The sequence below is a fragment of the Triticum dicoccoides genome, chromosome 5B (genome assembly GCF_002162155.2).
Source record: "Triticum dicoccoides isolate Atlit2015 ecotype Zavitan chromosome 5B, WEW_v2.0, whole genome shotgun sequence".
Classification (NCBI taxonomy): Eukaryota; Viridiplantae; Streptophyta; class Magnoliopsida; order Poales; family Poaceae; genus Triticum; species Triticum dicoccoides.
Genome location: NC_041389.1, coordinates 502,419,675 through 502,437,688, shown reverse-complemented (window position 1 = coordinate 502,437,688; position 18,014 = coordinate 502,419,675).

Below are 18,014 nucleotides of genomic sequence, written 5' to 3'. Positions count from 1 at the left end.
GACCGCTATCACTGGCGCGTGGGCCCGAGGTGGGCGGTCGTCACAAATTAAGCTGACCTAATTGGCATCTGGGTGGTTGGACGATCGCCAGGTGGAGACGCGGCCGACACCGAGAAGGCGTGCGTGGCGTCCGCTTCGCGTCCGTGCCGACGCATTTCGGCCGCAAATTTGGGCCACAAATGTGTCGGCGCAGACGCAATTTGTGTTTGGGTTGGCGCGTTGGGCCTCCACTTTTGCCCGCACTTACCCAAACGGACGCATGCGGACAAAATGGGTCGCCCCATTGGAGTTGCTCTCAGTGCCCGGGCAAAAAAATGGACTTAAGAGCATCTACAGCCGGACTTGGAAACTCCGGCCCCTAAAAGGCACGCGGACGCGTCCGGACGTGTCCACGGGCACTGATCAGGCACTCCTTAAAAAATGCAATCCACATCGGGACACCTTAATTACCATACCTCAAATCCATACAAACTCATGCAACTACGTCGACGCACACGCATCGTCCGGTCACTCCATCACACTACACTAAACATCCCATCGAACTACCAAAATTTGGCATGTTTGGCTATGGTGGAGTTCATCCACTGGCTACCCTTGCCCTTCCCGGTGCCCTTGCCATCCTTCTCGCAGAAGTACCAATCGAAGACGCAGTACGGATCGAGTCGGATCTGCTCGTCGCCAGAGTTGTCCTTGTTGTCGTTGTCCTTCTTCTCCTCCTTCGGTGGCAGTCCGGCCATGGCATAGACCGCCCAATTCTGCTCTCGGGCAAGTGTGCGCGTGTTCCTCCGCTGTCGTTTCTTCACAATGCGGGCGCGAATGGCTTCCTCCTCGGCGCCCTTATCCTCTCCTTCCTACGGCGGGTCGCCCATTCCCGGTGGGACTCATAGTCTGCTCGATCGAAGATGGGGAAGGAGAGGTGTTCCGGCTGCCGGAACTGCGAGGATCCAACACTAGAGGACCCAAGCGACCGGTGAGCCGACTCTAGGGCGTCGCGGCGGAAAGATCCGTCCATCGGCCAGGCACTATCCTCCCACGAGCGGCGGAGTGCAATGTGGACTACCGTTGCCTCCTCCAACCCACACGGGATGACACCTCAATCGATGGATCTAGACTGGTCGGAGTCTGATCTGTTGCCTGCCATGACAGAGAAGGCCAGAAATCGCAGGAGGTGAGCTCGGGTGGCGGAGGGGAGTGGGGTCAAGTGGCTAGGGTTTGCTCCGGCGAGCAAATGGGGACGGATATAAGTAGGGTTGGGTGGGCCAGCATGGGCCGAGTCCAACATGGCAGGCATGCCCGGTCGCCCCCATACCTGCCTCATATTTGGGCTGGATATGGGGGTGCCGGTTAGCCCGGGCGTTTGAGGTCCGTTTGAGGTGTCCGTCTAGGTGGAAAAAAACATGAACGGGTCAGTGACCGGGCGGCCCGCCCGGGCGTATGAGGCGGCTTTGAGAGATTCGACAGTAGATGCTCTAACCGAGCTCTTCATAGCCGGCCCAAAGGCCTGGACTGACCGGCACTCACCATATTTGGTCCATATCTAAGGTGGATATTGAAGGAAATATGCCCTAGAGGCAATAATAAAGTTGTTAATTTATATTTCCTTATTCATGATAAATGTTTATTATTCATGCTAGAATTGTATTAACCGGAAACTTGATACATGTGTGAATACATAGACAAAACACCGTGTCCCTATATAGTATGCCTCTACTGACCAACTCGTTGATCAAAGATGGTTAAGCTTCCTAGCCATGTACATGTGCTGTCATTTGATGAACGGGATCACATCATTAGGAGAATTATGTGATGGACAAGACCCATCCGTTAGCTTAGCATAATGATCGTTCAGTTTTATTGCTACTGCTTTCTTCATGTCAAATACATATTCCTCCAACTATGAGATTATGCAACTCGCGGACACCGGAGGAATGCCTTATGTGCTATCAAACGTCACAATGTAACTGGGTGATTATAAAGATACTCTACAAGTATCTCCGAAGGTGTTTGTTGGGTTGGCATAGATCGAGACTAGGATTTGTCACTCCGAGTATCGGAGAGGTATCTCTGGGCCCTCTCGGTAATGCACACCATATGAAGCCTTGCAAGCAATGTGACTAATGAGTTAGACGCGGGATGATGCATTATGGAATGAGTAAAGAGACTTGCCGGTAACAAGATTGAACTAGGTATGAAGACACCGACGATCGAATATCGGGCAAGTAACATACGGATGACAAAGGGAATAACGTATCTTGACATAGCGGTTCGACCGATAAAGATCTTCGTAGAATATGTGGGAACCAATATGAGCATCCAGGTTCCGCTATTGGTTATTGACCTGAAAGGTGTCTCGGTCATCTCTACATAGTTCTCGAACCCGTAGGGTCCGCATGCTTAATGTTCGATGACGATATGTGTTATATGAGTTATGTGTTTTGGTGACCGAAGGTTGTTCGGAGTCCCGGATGAGATCACGGACATGACGAGGAGTCTCGAAATGGTCGAGAGGTAAAGATTGATATATTGGAAGGTAGTATTCGGACACCGTAAGGGTTTTGGAATGTATCGAGTACATATCGGAGTACTGGAGCGGTTACCGGACCCCCCCCCCCGGGAAAGATATGGGCCATATGGGCCATAGGAGGGAGGCACACCGGCCCACAAAGGGGTGGCGCGCCTCCCACCAGGGAGGAGTCTGAATTGGACTAAGGGAGCGGGCGGCGCCCCCCTTTCCTTCTCCTACTCCCTCTCCTTCCCCCTTCCCCCTTCGATAAAAGGAAGGGGGAGCCAGTCTTACTAGGAGCCCAAGTGGGACTCCTCCCACTTGGGGCGCGCCTAGGGCTGGCCTTCTCTCCCTCCCTCCTTTATATACGGGGGGCGCCCCTAGAAGACACACCAATTGCTCCAAGCCGTTTGCGGCGCCCCCTCCACAGTTTACGCCTTCGGTCATATTCTCGCGAATCACATCACCATCACCGTCACCACGCCGTCATGCTGACGGAACTCATCTACTCCTTTGACCCTCTACTGGGTCAAGAGCTCGAGGGACGTCATCGTGTTGAACGTGTGCAGAACTCGGAGGTGACGTACGTTCAGTACTCAATCAGTCAGAATGAGAAGATGTTTGACTACATCAACCGCGTAAAGCAAATGCTTCCGCTTTTGGTCTACGAGGGTACATGGACACACTCTCCCCCTCTCGTTTCTATGCATCTCCTAGGTAGATCTTGCGTGAGCATAGGAATTTTTTTGAAATTGCATGCTACGTTTCCCAACAGTGGCATCCGAGCTAGGTCTATGCATAGATGATATGCACGAGTAGAACACAAAGAGTTCTAGGCGGTGATTGTCATATTGCTTACCATCAATGTCTTATTTTGATTCGCTGGTATTGTTGGATGAAGCGGCCCGGACAGCCTTACATTACCACGTTCATGAGACTGGTTCCACTGACAGACATGCAACTAGTTTTGCATAAAGGTGGCTGGCGTGTGTCTGTTTCTCCAACTTTAGTTGAATCGAATTTGACTGTGGCCGGTCCTTGTGATGGTTAAAACAGCAAACTTGATAAATCACCATTGTGGTCTTTGTGCCGTAGGTAAGTACAGTTCTTGCTAGAAGCCCGTAGCAGCCACGTAAAACTTGCGACAACAAAGTAGAGGACGTCTAACTTGTTTTTTGCAGGGCATGTTGTGATGTGATATGGTCAAGACATGATGTGATATACATTGTTGTATGAGATGATCATGTTTTGTAAAAGTTATCGGCAACTGAGAGGAGCCTTATGGTTGTTGCTTTATTGTATGAAATACAAACGCCATGTAATTGATTTACTTTATCACTAAGCGGTAGCGATAGTCGTAGAAGAAATAGTTGGCGAGATGACCACGACGCTACGATGGAGATCAAGGTGTCAAGCCAGCGATGATGGAGATCATGGCGTTGCTTTGGTGATGGAGATCAAAAGCACAAGATGATGATGGCCATACCATGTCACATATTTTGATTGCATGTGATGTTTATCTTTATGCATATTATTTTGCTTAGTACGGTGGTAGCATTATAAGATGATCCCTTAACTAAATTTCAAGGTATAAGTGTTCTCCCTGAGTATGCACCATTGCGAAAGTTTTTCGTGCTGAGACACCACGTGATGATCGGGTGTGATAAGCTCTACGTTCAAATAAAACGGATGTAAGCCAGTTTTGCACATGTGGAATACTCGGGTTAAACTTGACGAACCTAGCATGTATAGACATGGCCTCGGAACACTGGAGACCGAAAGGTTGAACATGAATTATATAGTGGATATGATCAACATAGAGATGTTCACCATTGATGACTACTCCATCTCACATGATGATAGGACATGGTTTAGTTGATTTGGATCACGTATCATTTATATGACTTGATGGATGTCTATCTAAGTGGGAGTTCTTAAGTAATACGAGTAATTGAACTTAATTTATCATGAACTTAGTCCTGGTAGTTTTTTGCATATCTATGTTGTAGATCAATGGCCTGTGCTACCATTCCCTTGAATTTTAATGTGTTCCTAGAGAAAGCTAAGTTGAAAGATGATGATAGCAACTACATGGACTGGGTCTGTAACTTGAAGATTATCCTCATTGCTGCATAGAAGAATTATGTCCTTGATGCACCGCTGGGTGAAAGGCCTGCTGCAGGAGCAGAAGCTGACGTTATGAACGTCTGGCAAGCTCGACCTGATGACTACTCATTAGTTTAGTGTGCCATACTTTATGGCTTAGAATCGGGACTTCAAAGACATTTTAAACGTCATGGACCATATGAGATGTTCCAGGAGTTGAAGTTAATATTTCAAGCAAATGCTCAAGTTGAGAGATATGTTCTATAGCTGCAACATGGAGGAGAACAGTTCTGTTAGTGAGCGCATACTCAAAATGCCTGGATACCATAATCACTTGACTCAGCTGGGAGTTAATCTTCCAGATGATTGTGTCATTGACAGAGTTCTTCAATCACTGCCACCAAGCTACAAAGGCTTCGTGATGAACTACAATATGCAAGAGATGGAAAAGACTATTCCCGAGCTCTTCGCAATGCTAAAGGCTACGGAGGTAGAAATCAAGAAGGAGCATCAAGTGTTGATGGTTAACAAGAGCACTAGTTTCAAGAAGAAGGGCAAGGGAAAGAAGGGGAACTCCAAAAAGAATGGCAAGCAAGTTGTTACTCCGGGAAGAAACCCAAAGCTGGACCCAAGCTTGAAACTGAGTGCTTCTACTGTAAAGGGACTGGTCACTGGAAGCAGAACTGCCCCAAATATTTGGTGGATAAGAAGGATGGCAAAGTGAACAAAGTTATTTTTGATATACATGTTAGTGATGTGTACCTTACTAATTCTCTTAGTAATGCATGGGTATTTGATACCGATTCGGTTGCTCATATTTGTAACTCGAAACAGGGACTACGGATTAAACGAAGATTGGCTAAGGACGAGGTGACGAAGCGCGTCGGGAATGGTTCCAAGGTCGATGTGATCGCCGTCGGCACGCTACCTCTACAGCTACCTTCGGGATTAATTTTAGACCTGAATAATTGTTACTCGGTGCCAGCGTTGAGCGTGAACATTATATCTGGATCTTGTTTAGTGTGAGACAGTTATTCATTTAAATCAGAGAATAATGGTTGTTTTATTTATATGAGTAATATCTTTTATGGTCATGCACCCTTGAAGAATGGTCTATTTCTGTTGAATCTTGATCGTGGTGATACACATATTCATAATATTGATGCCAAAAGATGCAAAGTTGATAATGATAGTGCAACTTATTTGTGGCACTACCGTCTGGTCATATCAGTGTAAAGCGCACGAAGAAACTCCATGCAGGTGGACTTTTGGAATCACTTGATTATGAATCATTTGATACTTGTGACCGTGCCTTATGTGCAGGATGACTAAAACTCCATTCTCTGAAACAATGGAACGAGGTAATGACTTATTGGAAATACTACATACTGATGTATGCAGTCCGATGAGTGTTGAGGCTCGTGGCGGGTATCATTATTTTCTGACCTTCACAGATGATTTGAGTAGATATGGGTATATCTACTTAATGAAACACAAGTCTGAAACATTTGAAAAGTTCAAAGAATTTCAGAGTGTAGTGGAGAATCATCGTAACAAGAAAATAAAGTTTCTATGATTTGATCATGGAGGTGAATATTTGAGTTACGAGTTTGGACTTCATTTAAAACAATGTGGAATAGTTTCATAGCTCACGCCACCTGGAACACCACATCGTAATGATGTGTCCGAACATTGTAAACGCACTTTATTAGATATGGTGCGATCTATGATGTCTCTTACCGATTTACCACTATCATGTTGGGGTTATGCATTAGAGACAACTACATTCACATTAAATAGGGCACCGTCAAAATCTGTTGAGACGACAACGTATGAACTGTGGTTTGGCAATAAACCTAAGCTGTCATTTCTTAAAGTTTCGGGATGCGATGCTTATGTCAAAAGGCTTCATCCCAATAAGCTCGAACCCAAATCAGAGAAGTGTGTATTCATTGGATACCCTAAGGAAAAAATTGAGTACACCTTCTACCACAGATTCGAAGGCAAGACGCCAAGAATGGAACCTTTTTAGAGAAGGAGATTCTCTTGAAAGAAGTGAGTGGGAGGAAAGTAGAACTTGATGAGGTAATTGTACCTTCTCTCAATTTGGAAAGTAGCTCATCCGAGAAATACGTTCCCGTGATGCCTACATCAACTGGAAAGGGAGCTAATGATAATGACCATGAAACTTCAGATCAAGTTGCTACAGAACCTCGTAGGTCAACCAGAGCACGATCCGCACCAGAGTGGTACGGTAATCCTATTCTGGAAGTCATGTTACTTGACCATGAGGAACCTACGAACTATGAAGAAGCTATGATGAGCCCAGATTCTGATAAATGGCTTGAGGCCATGAAATCTGAGATAGGATCCATGTATGAGAACAAAGTTTGGACTTTGCTAGATTTGCTCGATGATCGGCGACCCATAGAGAATAAGTGGATCTTCAAGAAGAAGACTGATGTTGATGGTATGTTACTGTCTATAAAGCTCGATTTGTCACAAAAGGTTTTCGAAAAGTTCAAGGAGTTGACTACGATGAGACTTTCTCACCTGTAGCAATGCTTAAGTCTGTCCGAATCATGTTAGCAATTGTTGCATTTTATGATTATGAAATCTGGCAAATGGATGTCAAAACTGCATTCCTTAATGGATTTCTTAAAGAAGAGTTGTATATGATGCAACCAGAAGGTTTTGTCGACCCTAAAGGTGCTAAAAAAAGTGTGCAAGCTCCAGCGATCCATTTATGGACTGGTGCAAGCATCTCGGAGTTGGAATATACGCTTTGATGAGGTGATCAAAGCATATGGTTTTATACAGACTTTTGGAGCAGCCTGTATTTACAAAAAAAGTGAGTGGGAGCTCTATAGAATTTCTAATATTATGTGTGGATGACATATTGTTGATTGGAAATGATGTAGAATTTCTCGATAGCATAAAAGGATACTTGAATAAAAGTTTTCAATGAAAGGCCTCAGTGAATCTGCTTACATATTGGGCATCAAGATCTATATAGATAGATCAAGACGCTTGATAGGACTTTCACAAAGCACATACCTTGATAAATTTTTGAAGAAGTTCAAAATGGATCAGTCAAAGAAATTGTTCTTGCCTGTGTTACAAGGTGTGAACTTGAGTCAGACTCAATGCCCGACCACTGCAGAAGATAGAGGGAAAATGAAAGGCATTCCCTATGCCTCGGCCATAGGTTCTATCATGTATGCTATGCTGTGTACCAGACCTGATGTGTGCCTTGCTATAAGTTTAGCAGGGAGGTACCAAAGTAATCCAGGAGTGAATCACTAGACAATGGTCAAGAACATCCTGAAGTACCTGAAAAGGACTAGGGATATGTTTCTCGTTTATGGAGGTGACAAAGAGCTTGTTATAAGTGGTTACGTCAATGCTAGCTTTGACACTGATCCGGATGACTCTAAGTCACAAACCGGATACATATTATTATTGAATGGTGGAGCTGTCAGCTGGTGCAGTTCCAAGCAAAAAGTCATGGCGGGATCTACTTGTGAAGCTGATGTCTACTACAAAACTTTATTCTTGTAGACTCGTGTTGGGCCTCCAAGCGCAGAATTTTGTAGGACAGTAGCATTTTTCCCTCAAGTGGATGACCTAAGGTTTATCAATCCGTGGGAGGTGTAGGATAAACATAGTCTCTCTCAAGCAACCCTGCAATCAAATACAAGAATCTCTTTTGTCCCCAACACACCCAATACAATGGAAAATTGTATAGGTGCACTAGTTCGGCGAAGAGATGGTGATACAAGTGTAGTATGGATAGTAGATATAAGTATTTGTAGTGCGAAAAATAAAACAACAAGGTAGTAAATAGTAAAACGGAGCACAAACGGTATTGCAATGATGGAAAATGAGGCCTAGGGTGCATACTTTCACTAGTGCAATCTCTCAACAATGCTACACATAGTTGGATCATATGATTATCCCTCAAAGTGCAATAAAAAATCACACCCGAGTTCCTATTAGCGGAGAACAAAAGATAGAAATTGTTTGTAGGGTACGAAACCACCTCAAAGCTATTCTTTTCGATCAATCTATCCTAGAGTTCGTACTAAAATAACACAAAGCTATTCTTTCCGATCAATGTAACCAAGAGTTTATACTAAAATAACACCATATGACACACATCAACCAACTCTAATATCACAATGTCACCACAAGTATTCGTGAGTTGATTCTACGATATGCATCAAAAAACTTCATGATCATAATATTCAATCCACACAAAGAACTACAAGGAGACCCCAAAGTTTCTATCAGAGAAAAGATAATAAAAACGTGCATCAACCCCTATGCATAGATTACCCCAATGTCGCCGTGGGAATCCGCAAGTTGAGTGTCATAACATACATCAAGTGAATCAATATGATACCCCATTGCCACCTCAAGTATTCATACCGCAAGACATACATCATGTGTTCTCAAATCTGAACATTCTATCCGACATGACAAAACTTCAATGGGTAAAGATTCAATTAGAGAGGGGAGAAACATCACATGATCCATCTATGTTAACAAAGCCCATAATATATCAAGATCGTGACATCTCAAGATCACAAGAGAGAGAGAGATTAAACACGTAGCTACTAGTACAAACCCTCAGTCCCGAGGATGGACTACTCCCTCCTCATCGTGATGGCCGCCGGGATGATGAAGATGGCCACGGGTGATGATCTCCCCCTCCATCTAAAGGAAATATGCCATAGAAGCAATAATAAAGTTGTTATTTATTTCCTTAATTCATGATAAATGTTTATTATTCATGCTAGAATTGTATTAATCGGAAACTTAGTACATGTGTGAATACATAGACAAAACATATAGTCCCTAGTATGCCTCTACTTGACTAGCTCGTTAATCAAAGATGGTTATGTTTCCTAACCATAGACATGTGTTGTCATTTGATGAACGGGTTCCCGTCATTAGGAGAATGATGTGATGGACATGACCCATCCGTTAGCTTAGCATTATTACCGTGTCAGTTTCATTGCTACTACTTTCTTCATGACTTATACAAGTTCCTCAGACTATGAGATTATGCAACTCCCGAATACCAGAGGAACACTTTGTGTGCTACCAAATGTCACAATGTAAAAGGGTGATTATAAAGGTGCTCTACAAGTGTCTTCGAAGGTGTTTGTTGGGTTGGCATAGATCGAGATTAGGATTTGTCACTCCATGTTTCGGAGAGGTATATCTGGGCCCTCTCAGTAATACTCATCACTATAAGCCTAACAAGCATTGTGACTAATGAGTTAGTTGCGGGATGAAGTATTACAGAACGAGTAAAGAGACTTGCCGGTAACGAGATTGAACTAGATATGATGATACCGATGATCGAATCTCGGGCAAGTAACATACCGATGACAAAGGGAACAACGTATGTTGTTATGCGGTTTGACCGGTAAAGATCTTTGTAGAATATGTAGGAACCAATATGAGCATCCAGGTTCCGCTATTTGTTATTGACCGGAGACGTGTCTCGGTCATGTCCACATAGTTCTCAAACCCGTAGGGTCCGCACACTTAACATTCGATGACGATTGGTATTATGAGTTTATGTGATATGATGTACCGAAGATTGTTCGGAGTCCCAGATGTGATCAAGGACATGACGAGGAGACTCGAAATGGCCAAGACATAAATATTGATATATTGGACGACTATATTCGGACACCGGAAGTGTTCCGAAGAAGTTTCGGATAAAACCGGAGTGCCGGAGGGTTATCGGAAACCCCAAGGGAACTAATGGGCCTCGATGGGCCTTAGTGGAGAGAAAGAGGGGCGGCCAGGGCAGGCCGCGCGCCCCTCCGCCTTGAGTCCGAATAGGACAAGTCCCCCTCTCTCCCTTTAGGTGGAAACCTACTAGGACTTGGAGTCCTAGTAGGATTCACATCTTTGGGGCGCGCCAAGGAGGGCCGGCTGGCCTCCCCTCTCCTCCTTTATATACGGGGAGGGGGGCACCCCATAGACACACAAGTTGATCTTTTAGCCGTGTGTGGTGCCCCCCTCCACAGTTACACACCTCGGTCATATCATCGTAGTGCTTAGGTGAAGCCCTACGTCGGTAACTTCATCATCATCGTCACAGCGCAGTAGTGCTGACGGAACTCTCCCTCGGCCTCAGCTGGATCTAGAGTTCGAGGGACGTCACCGAGCTGAACGTGTGCAGATCGCGGAGGTGTCGTGTGTTCGGTACTTGATCGGTTGAATCGTGAAGACGTTCGACTACATCAACCGCGTTACATAATGCTTCCGCTTTCGGTCTATGAGGGTACATGGACACACTCTTCCCTCGTTGCTATGCATCACCTAGATAGATCTTGCGCGTAGGATTTCTTTTGAAATTACTGTGTTCCCCAACAGTGATATCAGAGCCAGGTCTATGCGTAGATGTCATAAGCACGAGTAGAACACAAAGAGTTGTGGGCGATAATAGTCATACTGCTTACCAACATGTCATACTTTGATTCGGCGGTATCGTTGGATGAAGCGGCCTGGGCCGACATTACATGACCGCGTTCATGAGACTGGTTCTACCGATGTACTTATGCACAAAGGTGCCTGGCGGGTGTCTGTTTCTCCAACTTTAGTTGAATCGAGTGTGGCTACGCCCGGTCCTTGTTGAAGGTTAAAACACCACACTCGACAAAAAATCGTTGTGGTTTTGATGCGTAGGTAAGAACGGTTCTTGCTAGAAGCCCGTAGCAGCCACGGAAACTTGCAACAACAAAGTAGAGGACCTCTAACTTGTTTTTGCAAGGCTTGCTGTGATGTGATATGGTCAAGGCATGATGTGATATAAATTGTCGTATGAGATGATCACATTTTGTAACAAAGTTATCGGCAACTGGCAGGAGCCATATGGTTGTCGCTTTATTGTATGCAATGCAATCGCCATGTAATTGTTGTACTTTATCACTAAGGGGCAACGATAGTCATAGTAACAATAGTTGGCGAGACGGCAATGATGCTACGATGGAGATCAAGGTGTCTCGCCGGTGACGATGGAGATCATGACGATGCTCTGGTGATGGAGATCATGAGCACAAGATGATGATGGCCATATCATGTCACATATTTTGATTGCATGTGATGTTTATCTTTTATGCATCTTATTTTGCTTAGTACGGCGGTAGCATTATAAGATGATCCCTTACTAAATTTCAAGGTACAAATGTTCTCCCTGAGTATGCACGGTTGCTACAATTCGTCGTGCTGAGACACCACGTGATGATCGGGTGTGATAAGCTCTACGTTCACATACAACGGGTGCACACCAGTTTTGCACACGCAGGACACTCGGGTTAAACTTGACGAGCCTAGCATATGCATATAGGCCTCGGACACTGAGACCGAAAGGTCGAATGTGAATCATATAGTAGATATGATCAACATAGTGATGTTCACCATTGGAAACTACTCCATCTCACGTGATGATCGGACATGGTTTATTTGATTTGGATCACGTGATCACTTAGATGACTAGAGGTATGTCTATCTAAGTGGGATTTTTTAAGTAATATGATTAATTGAACTTTAATTTATCATGAACTTAGTCATGATAGTTATTTTGCATGTCTATGTTATTGTAGATCAATGGCCCGTGCTACCGTTTCTTTGAATTTTAATGCATTCCTAGAGAAAGCTAAGTTGAAACATGATGGCAGCAAGTACACGGACTGGGTCTGTAACTTGAGGATTATCATCATTGCTGCACAAAAGAATTACGTCCTGGAAGCACCGTTGGGTGCCAGGCCTGCTGTAGATGCTACTGATGACGTTAAGAACGTCTAGCAGAGGAAAGCTGATGACTACTCGATAGTTCAGTGTGCCATGCTTTACGGCTTAGAATCGGGACTTCAAAGACGTTTTTAACGTCATGGAGCATATGAGATGTTCCAAGAGTTGAAGTTAATATTTCAGGCAAATGCCCGAGTTGAGAGATATGAAGTCTCCAACAAGTTCTACAACTGCAAAATGGAGGAGAATAGTTCTGTCAGTGAACACATACTCAAAATGTCTGGGTACCATAACCACTTGACTCAGTTGGGAGTTGATCTTCCAGTTGATTGTGTCATTGACATAGTTCTTTAATCACTGCAACTAAGCTATAATGGCTTCATGATGAACTATGATATGCAAGGGATGAACAAGACTATTCCCGAGCTCTTCGTGTTGCTAAAGGCTGCGGATGCAGAAATCAAAAAGAGCATCAAGTGTTGATGGTCAACAAGACCACCAGTTTCAAGAAAAAGGGCAAAGGGAAGAAGGGGAACTTCAAGAAGAACGACAAACAGGTTGCTGCTCAAGAGAAGAAACCCAAGTCTGGACCTAAGCCTGAAACTGAGTGCTTCTACTGCAAAGGGACTGATCACTGGAAGCGGAACTGCCCCAAGTATTTGGTGGATAAGAAGGATGGCAAAGTGAAAGGTATATTTGATATACATGTTATTGATGTGTACCTTACTAATGCTCGTAGTAGCGCATGGGTATTTGATACTGGTTCTGTTGCTCATATTTGCAACTCAAAACAGGGGCTACAGATTAAACAAAGATTGGCTAAGGACGAGGTGAAGATGCGCGTGGGAAATGGTTCCAAGGTCGATTTGATCGCTGTGGGCACACTACCTCTATATCTACCATCGGGATTAGTTTTAGACCTGAATAATTGTTATTTGGTGCCAGTGTTAAGCATGAACATTATATCTGGATCTTGTTTGATGCGAGACGGTTATTCATTTAAATCAGAGAATAATGGTTGTTCTATTTATATGAGTAATATCTTTTATGGTCATGCACCCTTGATGAGTGGTCTATTTTTGTTGAATCTCGATAGTGATGGTACACATATTCATAGTATCGAAGCCGAAAGATGCAAAGTTGATAATCATAGTGCAACTTATTTGTGGCACTGCCGTTTGGGTCATATCGGTATAAAGCACATGAAGAAACTACATGCTAATGGACTTTTGGAATAACTTGATTATGAATCATTTGGTGCTTGTGAACCGTGCCTCATGGGCAAGATGACTAAAACTCCGTTCTCCGGAACAATGGAATGAGCTACTGATTTGTTGGAAATAATACATACCGATGTATGAGGTCCAATGAGTGTTGAGGCTCGTGGTGAGTATCGTTCTTTCTTACCTTGACAGATGATTTGAGCAGATATGGTTATATCTACTTGATGAAACATAAGTCTGAAACATTTGAAAAGTTCAAAGAATTTCAGAGTGATGTGGAAAATCATCGTAACAAGAAAATAAAGTTTCTATGATCTGATCATGGAGGAGAATATTTGAGTTATGAGTTTGGTCTTCATTTGAAACAACATGGGATAGTTTCACAGTTAACGCCACCGGGAACACCACAACGAAATGGTGTGTACGAACGTCATAATCATACTTTATTGGATATGGTGCAATCTATGATGTCTCTTACTGATTTACCGCTATCATTTTGGGGTTATGCTTTAGAGACGCTTGCATTCACTTTAAATAGGGCACCATCAAAATCCGTTGAGACGACGCTTGATGAACTGTGGTTTGGCAAGAAACCAAAGTTGTCATTTCTTAAAGTTTGGGGCTGCGATGCTTATGTTAACAAACTTCAACCTGATACGCTCGAACCTAAATCGGAGAAGTGCGCCTTCATAGGATACCCAAAGGAAACTGTTGGGTACACCTTCTATCACAGATCCGAAGGCAAAATCTTTGTTGCTAAGAATGGATCCTTTCTAGAGAAGGAGTTTCTCTCGAAAGAAGTGAGTGGGAGGAAAGTAGAACTTGATGAGGTAATTGTACCTTCTCCATTATTGGAAAGTAGTTCATCACAGAAGTCTGTTCCCGTGATTCCTACACCACTTAGTGAGGAAGCTAATGATGATGATCATGAAGCTTTAGATCAAGTTACTACCGAACCTCGTAGGTCTTCCAGAGTAAGATCCACACCAGAGTGGTACGGCAATCCTGTTCTAGAAGTCATGTTACTAGACCATGATGAACCTACAAACTATGAGGAAGCGATGATGAGCTTAGATTCCGCAAAATGGGTTGAAGCCATGAAATCTGAGATGGGATCCATGTATGAGAACAAAGTGTGGACTTTAGTGGACTTGCCTGATGATCGGAAAGCCATAGAAAATAAATGGATCTTTAAGAAGAAGACCGACGCAGACGGTAATGTTACTGTTTACAATGGTCGACTTGTCACAAAAGGTTTTCAACAAGTTCAAGGAGTTGACTACGATGAGACTTTCTCACCCCTAGCGATGCTTAAGCCTGTCCGAATCATGTTAGCAATTGCTGCATTTTATAATTATGAAATTTGGCAAATGGATGTCAAAACTGCATTCCTGAATGGATTTCTGGAAGAAGAGTTGTATATGATGCAACCAGAAGGTTTTGTCGATCCAAAGGGTGCTAATAAAGTGTGCAAGCTCAGCGATCAATTTCTGGACTGGTGCAAGCCTCTCGGAGTTGGAATAAACGCTTTGATAGTGTGATCAAAGCATATGGTTTTATACAGACTTTTGGAGAAGCCTGTATTTACAAGAAAGTGAGTGGGAGCTCTATAGCATTTCTGATATTATATGTGGATGACATATTGCTGATTGGAAATGATATAGAATTTCTAGATAGCATAAAGGGATACCTGAATAGAGTTTTTCTATGAAAGACCTCGGAGAAGCTGCTTACATTTTGGGCATCAAGATCTATAGAGATAGATCAAGACGCTTAATTGGACTTTCACAAAGCACATACCTTGATAAAGTTTTGAAGAAGTTCAAAATGGATCTGTCAAAGAAAGGGTTCTTGACTGTGTTACAAGGTGTGAAGTTGAGTCAGACTCAATGCCCGACCACTGCAGAAGATAGAGAGAAAATGAAAGCCATTCCCTATGCTTCAGCCATAGGTTTTATCATGTATGCAATGTTGTGTACCAGACCTGATGTGTGCCTTGCTATAAGCATAGCAGGGAGCTACCAAAGTAATCCCGGAGTGGAGCACTGTACAACGGTCAAGAACATCCTGAAATACCTAAAAAGGACTAAGGATATGTTTCTCGTTTATGGAGGTGAAAAAGAGCTCGTCGTAAACGGTTACGTCGATGCAAGCTTTGACACTGATCCGGATGACTCTAAGTCGCAAACCGGATACATATTTTTATTGAATAGAGGAGCTGTCAGTTGGTGCAGTTCCAAGCAGAGCGTCGTGGCGGGATCTACGTGTGAAGCGGAGTACATTGCTGCTTCGGAAGCAGCAAATGAAGGAGTTTGGATGAAGGAGTTCATATCCGACCTAGGTGTCATACCTAGTGCATCGTGTCTAATGAAAATATTTTGTCATAATACTGGTGCAATTGCCTTGGCAAAGGAATCCAGATTTCACAAGAGAACGAAGCACATCAAGAGATGCTTCAATTCCATCTATCGTCAAGTGTCGGAAGGGGACATAGAGATTTGTAAGATACATACAGATTTGAATGTTGCAGACCCGTTGTCTAAGCCTCTTCCACGAGCAAAAGTTGATCAGCACCAAAGCTCCATGGGTTTTAGAATCATTACTATGTAATCTAGATTATTGAATCTAGTGCAAGTGGGAGACTGAAGGAAATATGCCCTAGAGGCAATAATAAAGTTATTATTTATTTCCTTAATTCATGATAAATGTTTATTATTCATGCTAGAATTGTATTAACCGGAAACTTAGTACATGTGTGAATACATAGACAAAACATATAGTCCCAGGTATTCCTCTACTTGACTAGCTCGTTAATAAAAGATGGTTATGTTTCCTCACCATAGACATGTGTTGTCATTTCATGAACCGGATCACATCATTAGGAGAATGATGTGATGGACATGACCCATCCGTTAGCTTAGCATTATGATTGTGTCAGTTTCATTGCTACTGCTCTCTTCATGACTTATACAAGTTCCTTAGACTATGAGATTATGCTACTCCCGAATACCAGAGGAACACTTTGTGTGCTACCAAATGTCACAACGTAAAAGGGTGATTATAAAGGTGCTCTACATGTGTCTCCAAAGGTGTTTGTTGGGTTGGCATAGATCGAGATTAGGATTTGTCACTCCATGTTTCGGAGAGGTATCTCTGGGCCCTCTCGGTAATACTCAACACTATAAGCCTTGCAAGCATTGTGACTAATGAGTTAGTTGAGGGATGAAGTATTACAGAACGAGTAAAGATACTTGCCGGTAACGAGATTGAACTAGGTATAATGATACGAACGATCGAATCTTGGGCAAGTAACATACCGATGAGAAAGGGAACAATATATGTTGTATGCGGTTTGACCGATAAAGATCTTCGTAGAATATGTAGGAACCAATATGAGCATCCAGGTTCCGCTATTGGTTATTGACCGGAGACGTGTCTCGGTCATGTCTACATAGTTCTCGAACCCGTAGGGTCCGCACGCTTAACGTTCGATGAGGATAGGTATTATGAGTTTATGTGATATGATTTACCGAAGATTGTTCGGAGTCCCGAATGTGATCAAGGACATCACGAGGAGTCTCGAAATGGTCGATACATAAAGATTGATATAACTGACGACTATATTCGGACACTGGAAGTGTTCCAGAGAAGTTTCGGATAAAATCGGAGTGCCGAAGGGTTATTGGAAACCCCGGGGGAACTAATGGGCCTCGATGGGCCTTAGTGGAGAGAGAGAAGGGCGGCCAGGGTAGGCCGCACACCCCTCCCCCTTGAGTTCGAATAGGACAAGGAAGGGGGGTGTGCCCCCCTTTCCTTCCCCCTCTCCCTCTCCTCCCTTCCCCCTCTCTCCCTTTAGGTGGAAACCTACTAGGAGTTGGAGTCCTAGTAGGATTCCCCTCTTGTGGGCGCGCCAAGGAGTGCCGGCCGGCCTCCCCTTTCCTCCTTTATATACGGGGGAGGGGGCACCCCATAGACACACAAGTTGATCTTTTAGCCGTGTGCGGTGCCCCCCTCCACAATTACACACCTCGGTCATACCGTCGTAGCGCTTAGGCGAAGCCCTGCGCCGGTAACTTCATCATCACCGTCACCATGTCGTAGTGCTGACGGAACTCTCCCTCGGCCTCAGCTGTATCTAGAGTTCAAGGGACGTCACCGAGCTGAACGTGTGCAGATCGCGGAGGTGCCGTGCGTTTGGTACATGATCGGTTGGATCGCAAAGACGTTCTACTACATCAACCGTGTTACATAAACCTTCCGCTTTCGGTCTACGAGGGTACGTGGACACACTATTCCCCCGTTGCTATGCATCACCTAGAGAGATCTTGCATGATCGTAGGAATTTTTTTGAAATTACTGCGTTCCCCAAGACCAGCAGGGTGTCGGAACGTGCTCCCGATTGGTTT